This window comes from Coregonus clupeaformis, chromosome 13 (genome assembly GCF_020615455.1).
Source record: "Coregonus clupeaformis isolate EN_2021a chromosome 13, ASM2061545v1, whole genome shotgun sequence".
NCBI lineage: Eukaryota > Metazoa > Chordata > Actinopteri > Salmoniformes > Salmonidae > Coregonus > Coregonus clupeaformis.
Window position 1 is genome coordinate 50,322,430 of NC_059204.1, and position 19,173 is coordinate 50,341,602.

Genomic DNA, 19,173 nt, shown 5'->3' on the forward strand with positions numbered 1-19,173 from the left:
TAGTCTAAACAACAATAAATAATTGTTTAGTAACAAGTAGGCTATTATTACTAAAGCATCATTTCGGGTGAACAAAAAACCACTGCGACGCGCACCACTGGCTTGGTGCGAGGGACAGGAACAGGCCGGACCGGGCTGGCGAGGCGCACCACTGGCTTGGTGCGAGGGGCAGGAACAGGCCGGGCCGGGCTGGCGACGCGCACCACTGGCTTGGTGCAAGGGGCAGGAACAGGCCGGGCCAGGCTGGCGACGCGCACCACTGGCTTGGTGCGAGGGACAGGAACAGGCCGGACCGGGCTGGCGACGCGCACCACTGGCTTGGTGCGAGGGGCAGGAACAGGCCGGGCCGGGCTGGCGACGCGCACCACTGGCTTGGTGCGAGGGGCCGGAACAGGCCGGACCGGGCTGGCGACGCGCACCACTGGCTTAGTGCGGGGAGCAGGAACGGGCCGAACCGGACTGCGAAGGCGGACTGGAGGTCTGGAGCGGAGAGCTGGCACAACCCGTCCTGGCTGGCTACCCACTTTCGCACTACACGTGCGGGGCGCTGGCACAGGACGCACTGGGCTGTGCACGCGTACTGGCGATACAGTACGTAGAACCGGCGCAGGATATGCGGGACCGAGGAGGTGTACTGGAGACCAGGAGCGTTGAGCCGGCACACCCCGTCCTGGCTGGATGCCCATCTTCGCACGGCACGTGCGTGGTGCAAGCACAGGACGTACAGGACTGTGCCGGCGCACTGGCGACACAGTACGTAGCTCTGCATAACACGGAGCCTGCCCAGTTACACGCCTCCTCGCGTGAGTATGGGGAGTTGGCTCTGCTCTAACACTAGGCTCCGCCAACCACCCTTTTAGCCCCCCAAAAAAATTTTCTTGGGGCTGTCTCTCGGGCTTCTTCCTCGGCCGGCGCCTTCTGCATTGCCGCTGCTCCTCTCTATACCGTGCCTCCACTGTCTCCTCCCAAGGACGGCAATCCATCCCGGCCTGAATCTCCTCCCATGTCCAGGAACCCTTTCCTTCCAGGATCTCCTCCCATGTCCAGGCTGTCTGCTCCTGGACACGCTGCTTGGTCCTCATTTGGTGGGATCTTCTGTCACGTTCGTTTACAGACGGGACGGACCAAGGCGCAGCGTGATATGCGTACATGTTTATTAAATATTATCCACAACGACAAAATAACAAACGAAACGAAACGTGAAGTCCAAGGCAGCACAACACAACATACCTTACACGGAACAAGATCCCACAACCCACTAGTGCCAATAGGCTGCCTAAGTATGGGCCCCAATCAGAGACAACGAGCGACAGCTGCCTCTGATTGGGAACCACACAAGCCAACATAGATCTATACATACTAGACTGTACAACATGGACAAACACAGCAAGGAAAATACACACCCTGACTCAACATACAAGCGTCCTCTGAGTCAGGGCGTGACATGGAACTGGAAAATCTTTTCATAATGTCCTCCCACAAAATGACCTGCCCTATCCAGTACAGTAGCCTACACTCTCCTTGACTGACAGCTGGAGCTGCATTTTTACCCTCTTCCATGGCTGTTATCTACAAATGCATTTGGAGACTGTGTTTTTAATTTACAATGATTACATCAAGATAGCTAGCTGATGACATTTAATTAACTTAACTAAACAGTGTGTAAAGTTATCTAGCAGCTCAGTTGATTTAGCCTACAAAGTGACCTACTATAGCCAGCTAGCTAGCTAATACTAAATAGTTTAACATTTAAAAATTGTATTTACTTACTTGAATAGGTTACCCTACTGCCACCGTTTTTTGGTGTCCTTACAAAAACAAAATCATTATTTTCATTATTTTCGGTGGTAGAAAAGCTCAGCCTGCAGCCATGTGGATTAATTGAGACAAGGAAAAAAGTATGTTTGTCACCAGAGCGGTTTAAAACGTGTTGTGACGTTTGACTTTTTCAGCGTAATCCACTTTCAATTTCAATAAATATAAATTGCAGACTGTCGGCCACACTTAATAACTTGAAAACTAGCACTTCAAACTAACATAGGCAACAAATAACCGTAAGGAAAAAAGTAACGCACATAACACACAGCACCCCTTCTACGGGTGTCTGGGGGAGGTTTCTTGAAATGTAACATCCAATCAAAATCCATTTTTGTAATACAAAAATTCTCCAGACCTCCAAGGGAGGTGTGACAACAATGTGATGTGAGACTAAGCTAATCCTAACCCTAACCCTTTTCCTAACCTTAACATCATTCTCCTAACCTGCCATGTTAATTATCCTAACCTGCTACGCATTATAGCTAAGCCTAACCTTTATCCTAACCTTAACCTCATTCTCATAACCTATCACATCAATTCTCCTAACCTGCCACTTTAATTATTCTAACCTGCTATGCATTTTAGCTAAGCCTAACCCAAACCCTTTTTCTAACTTTAACTTAATTCCCCAAACCTTCCACATTAATTATCCTAATCTGCCACGTTAATTATCCTAACTTTCTATGTTAATTCTCTAAACCGGCTACATTAGTTCTCTTAACCTGCTATGTAAACATTAAGCTGACCCGTGGTGCACCTGGCTATGGCCGGTCTAACCCACTGAGGTATAATAAGAATTGGACACACTGTTGTTTTCAAGGTAATCTAATCTACTCACGTTCGCATAGGCCGATTCATGAACCGTCTATATCTGGGTTGCATCCTGTTAATACTGAACAACATCACATGAGCACTAGCACTCAGCATGCACAGGGAGCAGAGCGAGCATCCAAAAACATTACAGACATTGGATGAATATAAAATGTTAATATCTTCAGCTGTGAGTGATTAAAAAAAATCAATTTATATAAAAAAAAAACCATCTGAAATACCACATTTACATACGTATTCAGACCCTTTAACTCAGTACTTTGTTGAACCACCTTTGGCAGTGATTACAGCCTCGAATCTTCATGGGTATGACGCCACAAGCTTGGCACACCTGTATTTGGGGAGTTTATCCCATTCTTCTCTGCAGATCCTCTCAAGGTCTGTCAGGTTGGATGGGGAGCATCGCTGCACAGCTATATTCAGGTCTCTCCAGAGATGTTCGATCGGGTTCAAGCCTGGGCTCTGGCTGGGCTACTCAAGGACATTCAGAGACTTGTCCCAAAGCCACTCCTGTGTTGTCTTGGCTGTGTGCTTACGGTCATTGTCCTGTTGGAAGGTGAACATTCGCCCCAGTCTGACGACCTGAGCACTCTGGTGCAGGTTTTCATCTGTACTTTGCTCCGTTAATCTTTCCCTCGATCCTGACTAGTCTCCCAGTCCCTGCCGCTGAAAAACATTCCCACAGCATGATGCTGCCACCACCATGCTTCACCGTAGGGATGGTGCCAGGTTAACCCCAGACGTGACGCTTGGCATTCAGGCCAAAGAGTTTAATCTTGGTTTCATCAGACCAGACCAGATAATCTTCTTTCTCATGGTCTGAGTAGGTGTGTAGGTGTGTCCAAACTTTTGACTGGTACACTTAGGCTGTAATGTGCCTTTTACTGAGGACTGGCTTCCGTCTGGACACTCTACCATAAAGGCCTGATTGTTGGAGTGCTGCAGAGATGGTTGTCTTTCTGGAAGGTCCTCCCACCTCCACAGAGGGACTTTGGAGCTCTGTCAGAGTGACCATCGGGTTCTTGGTCATCTCCCTGACCAAGGCCCTTCTCCCCCGATTGCTCAGTTTGGCCGGGCGGCCAGCTCTAGGAAGAGTCTTGGTGGTTCCAAACTTCTTCCTTTTAAGAATGATGGAGGCCACTGTGTTCTTAAGGACCTTCTGTGCCTCGACACAATCCTGTCTCGGAGCACTAAGACAATTCCTTCCCTCAATTTCGGGTCTGAATACTTATGTAAATAAGGTATTTCTGTCTTATTTAAATAAGGTATTTCTAAAAACCTGTTTTCACTTTGTCATTATGGGGTATTGTGTGTAGATTGATGAGGGAAAAAATAATTGAATCAATTTTAGAATAAGGCTGTAACGTAACAAAATGTGGAAAAAGGGAAGGGGTCTGAATACTTTCCGAATGCACTGTATGTGGCCTTGTATGGAAATTGTCTTTCTGGGCCAGGCGTCAGTTCAACTGCAGTACCAAAGCAAAACTGTGATTCTAAACCGGAACCCTGGCCGCTTGGTCTAACCTATGTGTGTCAAACTCATTCTATGGAAGGTCAAGTGTCTACGGGTTTTCGCTCCACCCTTATACTTGATTAATGAATTAAGGTCACCAATTAGTAAGGAACTCCCCTCATCTGTTTGTCTAGGTCTTAATTGAAAGGAAAAATCTAAAACCTGCAGACACTCGGACCTCCGGGAAATGAGTTTGACACCCCTTGTCTAACCAATAATGGAGCGCTGACGTTACACCCATCGGTGTTGATCCAGCCATTTATGTTACACCCATCACTGTTGATCCACCCACTTATTTTGCAACACCCACTTTCAGACACACTCTAAGAATGCAGTTACCCATTAAAACCTAGCGGTCAAAAACAGAAATGGTTCCAATCGTTTTTCCACCATTCATTTTTCCCATAGGGGAGTTTAGAAACACTTCAAATAAGGGCTGTGTTTAATTTAGGCTTACCCTGGCTTGACATTTTGATAACTGTGTAAATCTCTCTGACTTCCATCAATATAATGTGACTTTTAAAAATATATTTGGCTGTATTTATCCCCCCAAAAATGAAATGCTAATTAACTGCTAATGTGGCTATCATACAGAACTGCAAATGACTGTCTTAAGCTTCACGTCACTCACCAGGGCCACGGTTTGGATGAGATTGAGGCAAAGGTAAGAATATCTGGATTAACTATCTAATGTTAGCTACATTTAGTAATGAATAAATGGTCAACATATGTTTAAATTGACAATTCTGTGAACTGTCTTGGGCATGTTTAAACGTACACAATACCTGTTATCTAGATAGCTAGCTCATGGTTTTGGTTACTACATGATTCCATATGTGTTATTTAATATTGTTGATGTCTTCACTATTATTCTACAATGTAAAAAATAGTAAAAATAAAGAAAAACCCTTGAATGAGTAGGTGTGTCCAAACTTTTGACTGGTACACTTAGTGTACAACACATTAGGAACACCTTCCTAACATTGAGATGCACCCCCTTTTGCCCTCAGAATAGGCTCAATTCATTGGGGCATGGACTCTACAGGTGTCGAAAGCGTTCCACAGGGATGCTGGCCCATGTTGACTCCAATGCTTCCCACAGTTGTTGTAAGTTGGATGGATGTCCTTTGGGTGGTGGACCAGTCTTGATACACACAGAAAACTTTTAAGCAGCATTGCAGTTCTTGATACACTCAAACCGGTGTGCCTAGCATCTTCTACCATTCAAAGGCACACATACACGATCCATGTCTCAAGGCTTAAAAATCTTTCTTTAACCTGTCTCCTCCCCTTCATCTACACTGATTGAAGTGGATTTAACAGGTGACAGCAAAAAGGGATCATAGCTTTCACCTGGATTCACCTGGTCAGTCTATGTCATTTACATTTACATTTACGTCATTTAGCAGACGCTCTTATCCAGAGCGACTTACAAATTGATGGTCCTGTACTTTATACTGTTTACATTAACAATATAAAAAAGTACCTGTACTTGTGTGCCAATGATACTGTTGTGTATGCTATTGCCCCCATGGTTGACCAGGCTCTATCTGAACTACAGTCTGCCTTCACTGTATTACAGGAAAACTTTATTGACCTGAAATTAATATTGAATGTAGGTCAAACTAAGTATAGTTGTTATCTAGAGCACATAAAAATAACTCTGCTTTAACCATACGTACTTTGGATGGTGTCCATACTGATCGTGTCCCTGTTTACAAATATCTGGGCAGCTGCATAGATGAAAAGCTGTCTTTAAAAAAAAACATATTGATGATTTAGTTAAGAAGCTGAGAAACAGGTCCTGCCTCTTGCTAAATAGTACAAAGCAGATTATTCCGTCCTAGACTGTGGCGTCATCATCTATTTGAACGCAGCTACCACTTCATTAAAGTCGTTAGATGCAGTTTATCATAGCGCACTGCGCTTTATTATGGATGACAATTTTAGTACTCATGTAATTCAGGGCTCATCTGTAAAAGAGACCTTGGTCTCAGTATGACTCCCTGATAAAATAAAGGTTAAAAAAATAATAAGAAGAAGAAATGGAAAGAGCAGGTGTTGCTAATGTTTTATACACTCAGTGTAAGAAGGGAGCAGCTGCAGACCAGAAAACTGTAGCCAAGGCAGCACTGGTCCACACCTGTCCTGTCTGTCAGCTGAGTAGTATTGGTTGGTCCTGTATATATGTCTTTAGGTTCCTCTCCATGTGTAGGCTATTGTTATTTGTGCTGGTCTAATTCATAAATGGAAAAGCAGAATAATCTGTGCACTCTCGGATAGTAATAACAGTTCATATGGTGATCTTTGATGTCCGAGGTTTGTGGCATTGACTAATAAATAATTTCATCTAGACTTCAAGTCAGATGTTTATATGTTATGTATGAAAGGCATATACAGTGGGGAGAAAAAGTATTTGATACACTGCTGATTTTGCAGGTTTTCTTACTTACAAAGCATGTAGAGGTCTGTAATTTTTATCATAGGTACACTTCAACTGTGAGAGACGGAATCTAATTAGCATTTTATTGCATGACATAAGTATTTGATACTGTACATCAGAAAAGCAGAACTTAATATTTGGTACAGCAACCTTTGTTTGCAATTACAGAGATCATAAGTTTCCTGTAGTTCTTGACCAGGTTTGCACACACTGCAGCAGGGATTTTGGCCCACTCCTCCATACAGACCTTCTCCAGATCCTTCAGGTTTCGGGGCTGTCGCTGGGCAATACGGACTTTCAGCTCCCTCCAAAGATGTTCTATTGGGTTCAGGTCTGGAGACTGGCTAGGCCACTCCAGGACCTTGAGATGCTTCTTACGGAGCCACTCCTTAGTTGTCCTGGCTGTGTGTTTTGGGTCATTGTCATGCTGGAAGACCCAGCCACGACCCATCTTCAATGCTCTTACTGAGGGAAGGAGGTTGTTGGCCAAGATCTCGCGATACATGGCCCCATCCATCCTCCCCTCAATACGGTGCAGTCGTCCTGTCCCCTTTGCAGAAAAGCATCCCCAAAGAATGATGTTTCCACCTCCATGCTTCACGGTTGGGATGGTGTTCTTGGGGTTGTACTCATCCTTCTTGGCTGTATTCCTTTGGATCATCCAGATGGTCATTGGTCAAACTTCAGACGGGCCTGGACATGCGCTGGCTTGAGCAGGGGGACCTTGCGTGTGCTGCAGGATTTTAATCCATGACGGTGTAGTGTGTTACTAATGGTTTTCTTTGAGACTGTGGTTCCAGCTCTCTTCAGGTCATTGACCAGGTCCTGCCGTGTAGTTCTGGGCTGATCCCTCACCTTCCTCATGATCATTGATGCCCCACGAGGTGAGATCTTGCATGGAGCCCCAGACCGAGGGTGATTGACCGTCATCTTGAACTTTTTCCATTTTCTAATAATTTTGCCAACAGTTGTTGCCTTCTCACCAAGCTGCTTGCCTATTGTCCTGTAGCCCATCCCAGCCTTGTGCAGGTCTACAATTTTATCCCTGATGTCCTTACACAGCTCTCTGGTCTTGGCCATTGTGGAGAGGTTGGAGTCTGTTTGATTGAGAGTGTGGACAGGTGTCTTTTATACAGGTAACAAGTTCAAATAGGTGCAGTTAATACAGGTAATGAGTGGAGAACAGGAGGGCTTCTTAAAGAAAAACTAACAGGTCTGTGAGAGCCGGAATTCTTACTGGTTGGTAGGTGATCAAATACTTATGTCATGTAATAAAATGCAAATTAATTACTTAAAAATCATACAATGTGAATAGACTCTGAGATCATAAGGCAAATAGGAAAAACTGCAAAATCGGCAGTGTATCAAATACTTGTTCTCCCCACTGTATATGCGTTGTTTACTATTTAGATTTCTTTAAAACAATCAAAATTGTTTGATTTTGACATGATTGATGGGTGACGGTGCATTCTTGTCAAATAAATATGCTTATTCATTCATGATTATGGATACATTCTACAATGATTTAATCTGGCTTTGAATCTGCAACAAGTTAGTACTAAATTGCTTTAATGTATCAGTGCATTCTGACGCCATATAGTTGGCAGAAATTTTAAGGAATTAAAAAATTGCTTAAATACTGTAGCTCAATTGGTAGAGCATGGCGCTTGTAACGCCCGGGTAGTGGGTTCGATCCCCGGGACCACCCATACGTAAAATTGTATGCACACATGACTGTAAGTCGCTTTGGATAAAAGCGTCTGCTAAATGGCATATTATTATTAAAATAAGGGTATGTTGCTAACATCATCTAGGTAGGTAGCCAAGTAATTATTGCAAATTGTAAATATATGACTGCTACTAGGATAGTATTCTGTACGAGACCAAATGCATAAATAAGCCAACAAATATTAGTTCAATCAAATATGGAACAAATGAAAATGTTCAATATCTTTCGTTTTGGATCAAGGTAGCTAGTAGCTAGTTAGCTGACAGCAAAGGTGTCAGCTAGAGATGATGAGCAGGAGCTTGCAGGGATTTGTAGTCTTGCATGATGTCTACTTTGACACTAATTAGCATTTTCGAATTCGGAGAGTAAATAGAGCCGAATATATCGATAAAAGTCTCCTTGTCCGAGAGAGATTTACACGGTTATGAAAATGTCACGCCAAGGAAAGCCTACATGAAAAACAGACCTTGTTTGAAGTGGTAAAAAAAAATTGGGACCATTTATGTATTTGACTGCTAGGTTTTATGGGTATTATGATACATCCACTGTGGGGTTCTCTGGTAAATGAAATTAAAAGCCAATTTATGCTTGATCCAAAAAATGTGGTCGGAGGCTTCGTATGAAAGCCCTGATGTCTGCGGAGGGTACGGCCATTGAAGACGTTGGATTGACCATACAGAGCCTTTTAGCTGGAGATTAAATCCTGGTTTTTGCAACCACATAACTACAGTACCACATTACGCAAGTAGAGGTCACTCATAACACATTAATTACATGAAAAACAAATATTTTTCGAGAAAGTCACAACTTAACAGGGACATTTCTAACACTGTTAGACCTGGACCACCAGGACTCTTTCAAGGCTTCTCTGAATGCCTGTTTGATGTCAGGGATTAGAAGACATATGATTGCTTTCATTTACAGGGGACATGCATGTAGGTTGGTAGGCAGAACATTCAGCACTGTACAATAATAACATGGAACTCTCAACAAGGTAGGAACATATGATGACTGAGTTTTTCCACAGAACTGATGGCTTTTTTTTATTGGGTAGGATAGAGAGAGACAGGAGAGGCAAGAAGAGTGTACTGAAAGACCAGTGGGTCAGATTTCAATTCATACCTGCAGACTCGCAGTGCTACATAGTGTTCTAGAGGAAGCAGCTTAGACTGTTAGAGCGGCTAGACTACACCAGGCCACTGGTGGCTTTATTATAAATTATATTGATCTCAATTGATCTATCAATAATATAAATGACTGATAAAGGTCAGAAAAAAGATTATAAACTTTTTATAGTCACACTTTTTATTAAAATGTACCACAGAACACAGTAAAACAATTTGTATAAAATGTACAAAAAATACAAAAGATTCTTAGTGGTTAAAGATTAACCCTTGACTTTGGGATATGCATGCATAACTTAATGTACAGTAAGGCATCAGATACTGCACTGAAAAAAAAGTAATTAGTTCTGCTAACAATTATTTTTGTGGAAACCAGTTGCCTAGAACCATTCAAGTTACCCAACTCAAAGTGTTTCAGTGTTCAATACTTAAAGTAATAAAGTGAAATCACCACCCATATGGTCATCTTTTTAAGTTGTAAATACTTAAATGTTTTGTGTTTTATTAACTTGTTGAAACTAAATTGCATGATGTATTCTGATCTATAATGATTGAAGTTACTTGAACATGGATATTTGTTGTAGTGAATGTACACATTTACGGTCCCTTGTACTTAAATGATTAACCTTTCTACATTTTTTTTTTGTGCAAGTAGTAAGTAGTAAGTAGTTCTAATTAGTAATTTTCAGTGGTCGTGTCTTAATGTTTGACATTGTTGTATGTATTTGACGATTTGTAATTTTAACCCACCTTAGCCGGCATTGTCGAGCACAGTGCTCATTCCTCTAGCAGTAAGTGGAGGAAGGGTTCTAAGCATTACATTAACCTTGTTGATGGTTGGAATGGCTTGTCTCATTATTGAACATCAATTTGCCTGACGGTTTTGATATCCGTTCATCATGATCAATTACACCTCATAGCACAACAAACGGCTTAACACTTGATTAAAATGACGGTCATCCATGATTCACGAAATTATATTTTGAAAGAGGAAGCAAAATATTTTAAGCATATGTTTTCTTTTCAGAATGATGTTAACTGTACGTATTTCTTTCCAAATAATAATAATGTAAAATTAACAGAAAGACCTGTGTGAAGGCCAACTTACAGAGGAGGAACTTTTTGAGGCAATTCAATATTTTCAGTCTGGAAACCAACAGGGCTTGATGGTATACCAGTAGATGTATATCAGACCTTTTTTGATGTACACATACAGTGGGGAAAAAAAGTATTTAGTCAGCCACCAATTGTGCAAGTTCTCCCACTTAAAAAGATAAGAGAGGCCTGTAATTTTCATCATAGGTACACGTCAACTATGACAGACAAAATGAGAAAAAAAATTCCAGAAAATCACATTGTAGGATTTTTTATGAATTTATTTGCAAATTATGGTGGAAAATAAGTATTTGGTCAATAACAAAAGTTTCTCAATACTTTGTTATATACCCTTTGTTGGCAATGACACAGGTCAAACGTTTTCTGTAAGTCTTCACAAGGTTTTCACACACTGTTGCTGGTATTTTGGCCCATTCCTCCATGCAGATCTCCTCTAGAGCAGTGATGTTTTGGGGCTGTCGCTGGGCAACAAGGACTTTCAACTCCCTCCAAAGATTTTCTATGGGGTTGAGATCTGGAGACTGGCTAGGCCACTCCAGGACCTTGAAATGCTTCTTACGAAGCCACTCCTTCGTTGCCCGGGCGGTGTGTTTGGGATCATTGTCATGCTGAAAGACCCAGCCACGTTTCATCTTCAATGCCCTTGCTGATGGAAGGAGGTTTTCACTCAAAATCTCACGATACATGGCCCCATTCATTCTTTCCTTTACACGGATCAGTCGTCCTGGTCCCTTTGCAGGAAAACAGCCCCAAAGCATGATGTTTCCACCCCCATGCTTCACAGTAGGTATGGTGTTCTTTGGATGCAACTCAGCATTCTTTGTCCTCCAAACACGACGAGTTGAGTTTTTACCAAAAAGTTCTATTTTGGTTTCATCTGACCATATGACATTCTGATGGTAGGCTTTGTTACTTTTGTCCCAGCTCTCTGCAGGTTATTCACTAGGTCCCCCCGTGTGGTTCTGGGATTTTTGCTCACCGTTCTTGTGATCATTTTGACCCCACGGGGTGAGATCTTGCGTGGAGCCCCAGATCGAGGGAGATTATCAGTGGTCTTGTATGTCTTCCATTTCCTAATAATTGCTCCCACAGTTGATTTCTTCAAACCAAGCTGCTTACCTATTGCAGATTCAGTCTTCCCAGCCTGGTGCAGGTCTACAATTTTGTTTCTGGTGTCCTTTGACAGCTCTTTGGTCTTGGCCATAGTGGAGTTTGGAGTGTGACTGTTTGAGGTTGTTGACAGGTGTCTTTTATACTGATAACAAGTTCAAACAGGTGCCATTAATACAGGTAACGAGTGGAGGACAGAGGAGCCTCTTAAAGAAGAAGTTACAGGTCTGTGAGAGCCAGAAATCTTGCTTGTTTGTAGGTGACCAAATACTTATTTTCCACCATAATTTGCAAATAAATTCATTAAAAATCCTACAATGTGATTTTCTGGATTTCTTTTCTCATTTTGTGTGTCATAGTTGACGTGTACCTATGATGAAAATTACAGTCCTCTCATCTTTTTAAGTGGGAGAACTTGCACAATTGGTGGCTGACTAAATACTTTTTTCCCCCACTGTATAACCATTATTAGCATGTTTTAATTACTCCTATAAAAATAGTAGACTTTCAGGTACTCAACAAGGCCTGATTTCATTACTACTGAAACCCAGGTGGTAAGTTTAAAGATCCATTCAATAAAAAAAACTGGAGGCCTCTTACTCTTCAATGTTGTGATGCGAATATCCTGGTGAAATGCATAGCACCTAGAATAAAAAAGGTTTTACCATATATTGTTCATCCTGATCAGACAGGTTTTTTACATGGACGATACATTGGAGATAATATACGACAATTACTTGTAAAAATTGAACATTATGAAACATCAAAGATACCAGGCCTGGTCTTCATAGCAGATTTCGAAAAGGCGTTTGATAAAGTACGACTAGAATTTATATATTAATGCCTGGATTACTTTAATTACTTTAATCTCTTATACAATGGGTTAAAGATATGTACAGCAAACCCAGGTGTAAAATAGTAAATAATGGTTACTTAGAAAGTATTGATGTTTTAAGAGGAGTAAAAGAAGGCTGTACGTTGTCTCAATATCTATTTATTATGGCCATCGAAATGCTAGCTATTAAAATTAGATGCAACAAGAACATCAAGGGGTTAAAAACCAAAAAGTGTCAATGTATGCCGATGACTCAAGTTTTTTCTTAAGTCTGCAATCTGGATCCCTGTCTCATTGAAGATCTTAATCTCTGAACTAAAACCTAATTATGACAAGTGTAGCATATTACGTATTGGATCGTTAAAAGTCAGTGTTTACACTACCTTGTAGTTTACCAATAAAATGGGCGGAAGGTGAAGTAGACATACTTGGTATTTATATCTAAAAAAATATAATGAACTTACCAGAACCAATTTCAATAGAAAGTTTGCAAAAATAGATAAGATTCTGCAACCACGGAGAGGTAAATACTTGTCTCATTATGGAAAAATCACATTGATTAACTCTTTGGTCCTGTCACAGTTTACCTACTTACTAATGGCGTTGCCTACTCCAGACAACATTTTTTTTTTATCATATGAGCAAAATATATTTCACTTTATTTGGAATGCTAAGCCAGACAAAATTAAACATGCCTATTTATATAATGAATATGAGTTTGGAGGACTAATATTATTCAATATTAAAGCATTAAACCTCTCACTAAAAGCTTCACTCGTACATAAATTATACTTAAACCTTCTCATTTCCGACTAATTGAAAATGAAACTTTTTTTAAAAGTATCGTCCTTTCTTTAACAAGCCATACTAAACTGAGGGTGGTCTATGGTGATAAGGGAATTGGGCTGAGAGTGGCTGAGGGGTGGGATTAAAGAGTTTATGTTTGGTCATGTATTATTATTATGTGATTGCTGTATATAAAAGTACCATGTATGTAAAATGTATATGTAAAATGTGTACAGTGCATTCAGAAAATATTCAGACCCCTTCACTTTTCAACATTTTGTTTTGTTACATCCTTATTTTAAAATGCATGAAATAAAAAAAAATCCTCTTTAATCTAAACACAATAGCCAATAATTACAAAGGGAAAATAGGTTTTTAGACATTTTAGCAACAAAAAAATTACTACAAACAGAAATACCTTATTTACATAAGTATTCAGACCCTTTGCTATGAGACTCGAAAATTGAGCTCAGGTGCATCCTGTTTCCATTTATCATCCTTGAGATGTTTCTACAACTTGATTGGTGTCCACCTGTGGTAAATTCAATTGATTGGACATGATTTGGAAAGGCACACACCTTTCTATATAAGGTCCCACAGTTGACAGTGCATGTCAGAGCAAAAACCAAGCCATGAGGTCGAAGAAATTGTCCGTAGAGCACTGAGACAGGATTGTGTCGAAGCACAGATCTGGGGAAGGGCACCAACATTTCTGCAGCATTGAAGGTCCCCAAGAACACAGTGGCCTCCATTGTTCTTAAATGGAAGAAGTTTGGAACCACCAAGACTTTTCCTAGGGCTGGTCGCCCGGCCAAACTGAGCAATCGGGGGAGAAGGGCCTTGGTCAGGGAGGTGACCAAGAACCCGATGGTCACTCTGACAGTGCTCAAGAGTTCCTCTGTGGAGATGGGATAACCTTCCAGAAGGACAACCATCTCTGCAGCACTCCACTAATCAGGCCTTTATGGTAGAGTGGTCAGACGGAAGCCAACCCTCAGTAAAAGGCACATGACAGCCCTCTTGGAGTTTGCCAATAGGCACCTAAATGACTCTCAGACCATGAGAAACAAGATTCTCTGGTCTGATGAAACCAAGATTGAATTCTTTGGCCTGAATGCCAAGCGTCACATCTGGAGGAAACCTGGCACCATCCCTACAGTGAAGCATGGTGGTGGCAGCATCATGCTGTGGGGATGTTTTTCAGCGGCAGGGACTGGGAGACTAGTCAGGATCGAGGGAAAGATTAACAGAGCAAAGTACAGAGAGATCGTTGATGAAAACCTGATCCAGAGCGCTCAAGACCTCAGACTGGGTGCGAAAGTTCACCTTCCAACAGGACAACGACCCTTAGCACACAGCCAAGAAAACACAGGAGTGGCTTCGGGACAAGTATCTGTATGTCCTTGAGTGGACCAGCCAAAGCCTGGACGTGAACCCGATCGAACGTCTCTTGAGAGACCTGAAAATAGCTATGCAGCGATGCTCCCCATCCAACTTGACCGAGCTTGAGAGGATCTGCAGAAAATGGGAGAAATACAGGTGTGCCAAGCTTGTAGCGTCATACCCAAGAAGACTTGAGGCTGTAATCGCTGCCAAAGGTGCTTCAACAAAGTACTGAGTTAAGGGTCTGAATACTTATGTAAATGTAATATTTCAGTTTTTTATTTGTAATAAGTTTGCAAAAATGTCTAAAAAGCTGCTTTTGCTTTGTCATTATAGGGTATTGTGTGTAGATTGATGAGGACAAAAAACAATTTAATACATTTTAGAATAAGGCTGTAACATAATTTTTTTTCGAAATAAGTAAGGTGTCTGAATACTTTCTGAATGCACTGTATGTAGCAGAAAAGCTGTAAAAACTCAAAAAGATATGAGTCCTCTGAAGTGGGTTGATAAAAAAAATATATGCCGGACTCTGATGTGTCTCTGACTGGTTATGTTTTTAGATCTGACAGAGTTGACAGAGGAGGGGGTGTCACTGTATACATAAAGAGCAATTTAAATATTTCTGTATCCATTACCACCTCTCTCCCTAAGCAATTTGAATATCTAGTCCTAAATGTTGACTTGGTAATAATGCCCATCTGACGCTAGTGGGAATATATCACCCTCCCTCTGCCTCCATATGTGATCTTAGCAAATTGTCTGACCTGCTGTATAACTGTGCTAAATCCGAATTATTAATAGAGGGTTATCTTAATCTGGATTGGTTGATGCCAGTATCTGATGGGCTGAAAGATATTTGTATTGAGCTTAATCTCATTTAGCTAAATTAACTAAACCAACTCGCCCCAACTTTAAACTCCCTGAAAAATCTACTATTTTAGTTATTATTCTAACAAATGCCCCTCATAAGTTTACAGCCAATGGGATTTTTGCTAATGAGTTCAGTGATCATTGTCCTGTTGCCTGCATAAAAGACGTTAAACTACCTAAATCTCGCTCACGCATTATTACAAAATTATTTTCTGGGAATTTTAATGAGAACAATTTTTTGTCTGAGCTGGGGTTGACTAACTGGTGGGTTTGTGTCAATTATCACTGACTCATATCAGGCCATAATTGTTTTATTTTCCTGTTTAACTATGTTGCAGATAAACATGCACCATACTAAAAACTTTGGGTAAAAGACAGGTCTAATTATTGGTTCACACATTAATTTTCTGAGAAATTACAGGAAAGAAATGTGGTTTGAGCTAAGGCTAGACTGACTTATTCTAAGTCTGATTGACAGTCCATACATTTGAGAAATACAGTGAATTCCAAAAGTATTGGGACAGTGCCACATGTTTTGGTTGTTTTGGCTCTGTACTCCAGCACTTTGGATTTGAAATGATACAATGGTTAAATTGGAGACAGTCAGATTTAATTTGAGGGTATTTTCATCCATATCGGGTGAACCGTGTAGAAATTACAGCACTTTTTGTACATAGCCCCACCATTTTAGGGGACAAAAAGTATTGGGACAAATTCACTATTATTATTGTGTATTAAAGTAGTAAAAAGTTAAGTATTTGGTCCCATATTCATAGCACGCAATGACTACATCAAGCCTGTGACTCTACAAATTTGTTGGATGCATTTAATATTTGTTTTAGTTGTGTTTAAGATTGTTTTGTGCCCAATAGAAATGAATGGTAAATAATGTATTGTGTCACTATAGAGTCACGTTTACTTTAAATAAGAATATAATATATTTCTAAACACTTCTATTGTATATTAATGTGGATGGTACCATGAATACGGAGAATCCTGAATGAATCATAAATAATGATGAGTGAGAAAGTTACAGACACACAAATATCATACCCCCAAGACATGCTAACCTCTCACCATTACCATAACAGAGTAGTTATCATTTTCTTTGGGGGGAGTATGATATTTGTGCGTCTAACTTTCACACTCATCATTATTCTAGATTCATTCAGCATTATCTGTAATCATGGTAGCATCCACATGAATGTAGAAGTGATTAGAAACATATTCTATTCTTATTTACAGTAAAAGTGACTTCATAGTGACACAATACATTATTTACCATTCATTTCTAATCTGAACCACAACCAAAACAAACAGCAAGGGCATCCAACAAATTTGTAGAGTCACAGGCTTGATGTAGCCATTGCGTGCTATTAATATGGGACCAAATACTTAACTGTTTACTACTTTAATACACAAGTGAATTTGTCCCAATACGTTTGGTCCCCTAGAATGGGGGGAATATGTACAAAAAAGTGCTGTAATTTCTAAACGGTTCACCCAATACAGATGAACATGAAATTAAAGCTGACAGTCTACACTTTAACCTCATAGTCATTCTATCATTTCACGCTCAATCAGAACTTGAGACCTCTGTGGCATTGTGTTGTGACACAAAACTACACATGTTAGAGTGGCCCTTTATTGTCCCCAGCACAAGGTGCACCTATGTAATGATAATGCTGTTTAATCAGTTTCTTAAAATGCCACACCTGTCAGGTGGATGGATTATCTTGGCAAAGGAGAAATGTTCACTAACAGGGATATAAACAAATTTGTTCACAAAATGTGAAAGAAATGCGCTTTTTGTGTTCATTGAACATTTTTGGGATCTTTTATTTCAGCTCATGAAACATGGGACCAACACTTTACACCTTGCTTTTATATTTTTGTTCAGTATAGATAACTACCGTCCAATTTCCAAATTATCTTGCCTTTCCAAAGTTATTGAATCCCTGGCCAACTCTCAGCTAATAACTTTTTTAACGTCTCATTCTATTCTTAATGTATACCAGTCGGGTTTTAGACCTGGACATAGCACCGTTTCAGCTGCTACACTTGTTTTAGATTATGTGTTCAATTTCTTAGATCATAAAAATCATTGTGCTTCCTTATTAATAGACCTTCCAAGGCCTTCGATACTGTTGAAAATCACGTTCTCATTAAAATATTGACTGAAATAGGCCTGGATCAGGCTTCTTACAAGTGGTTTGAGAATGATCTGTCAGACAGGACACAGGACCTGGATATTACAAAACGTGTACCGCAGGGGTCGGTATTGGGACCTGTTCTCTTTACTTTTTATATAAATTATATTAGTCTATCTGTTAACTTGTAATATTCATCTGTATGCCATTGACATTTCTGTTGACCAGGCTATGTAAGAGCTGCAATCTGACATTGTTACCTTACAGAAAGCCATGGTTGGTTTAAAACTTGTACCTAATGAGGGCAAGACTAAATACATGTTGTTCATTGAATGGTTCTCCCATCGATCGGGTTCCCACCTATAAATATCTGGGCATTTGGATTGACAAAGATTTCATGTTTTAAAAACATATGGAAGAGCCAGTTAAAAAGCTAAGATTTAAAGTGGGCTTCTTTTTTAGAAATAGATCTTGCCTCTTCCTAAATAGCAGGAAGCAGATGGTACAGTCATTTTGCGGCCAGTTCTTGACTATGGTGACACCATTTACCAGATTGCAGCAGCCACTACTCTTGAAACTTTGTATGCCGTCTATCATAGCACCATTCGTTTTTTATCACAGGTCACAGTTTTAACACTCACCAACTGCATCTTGTATCAAAAGGTTGACTGGTCCTCATTAAAGTCCCGTAGATCACTTCATTACTCCCTTTTTGTTTATAAAGCTATACTACACAAGCTTCCAACTTACTTAACTTTATTGTTAAAGTATAAAAACATGATATATCAAACCTGTTCACAGGGTTGGTTAACTCTTGAGGTTCCTCGGCTCTCCACTAAGCTAGGTAAATCTGCCATTGCTGGATCAAACTTCAAAATATATTACAATTGGATGTTCTGGTGACTCTCTGGCAATTTACAATATTGATTGGGGAATTTCTTACTGAGGAATATAACTGTTTTTCTTGAATATTTGTGTTGTGCTGTATTTTAGTTTGTTACATTGTATTACATTTTAATTCGATTTTGTCTCATTAATTGTATATGCAAGGCTCCCTTGTGAAAGATACCCTGGTCTCAATGGTGACTCCCTGTTTAAAAAAAGGTAAAATAAAATATAATACAAAAATCATTAGAAAAATGTAAGGAAAAGTATTAGTCAATAATGTATAACATTGTATAGTTGTTGTATTTGTTCTGATACTACTGCAGTCTTTTGACTTTAAGCAACCTACAGTCGACATTCTGACTGGCATAATTTGGCATATTATTATCATACAGGCACATTTAACAATCTTCTGTCCGGTCTGTGTGCGAATAGAGACAAAAGATTATGCATGTTTTTTGAATCTTTGTAAAGCGCATCAGCGCTTTGTGGAATCTCTTCTACTGAACATGTCACTTAATTACAGTCATTTTAATATTATGAAGAGTGGCTCGGTCTGATTTACTTCATACTGCAC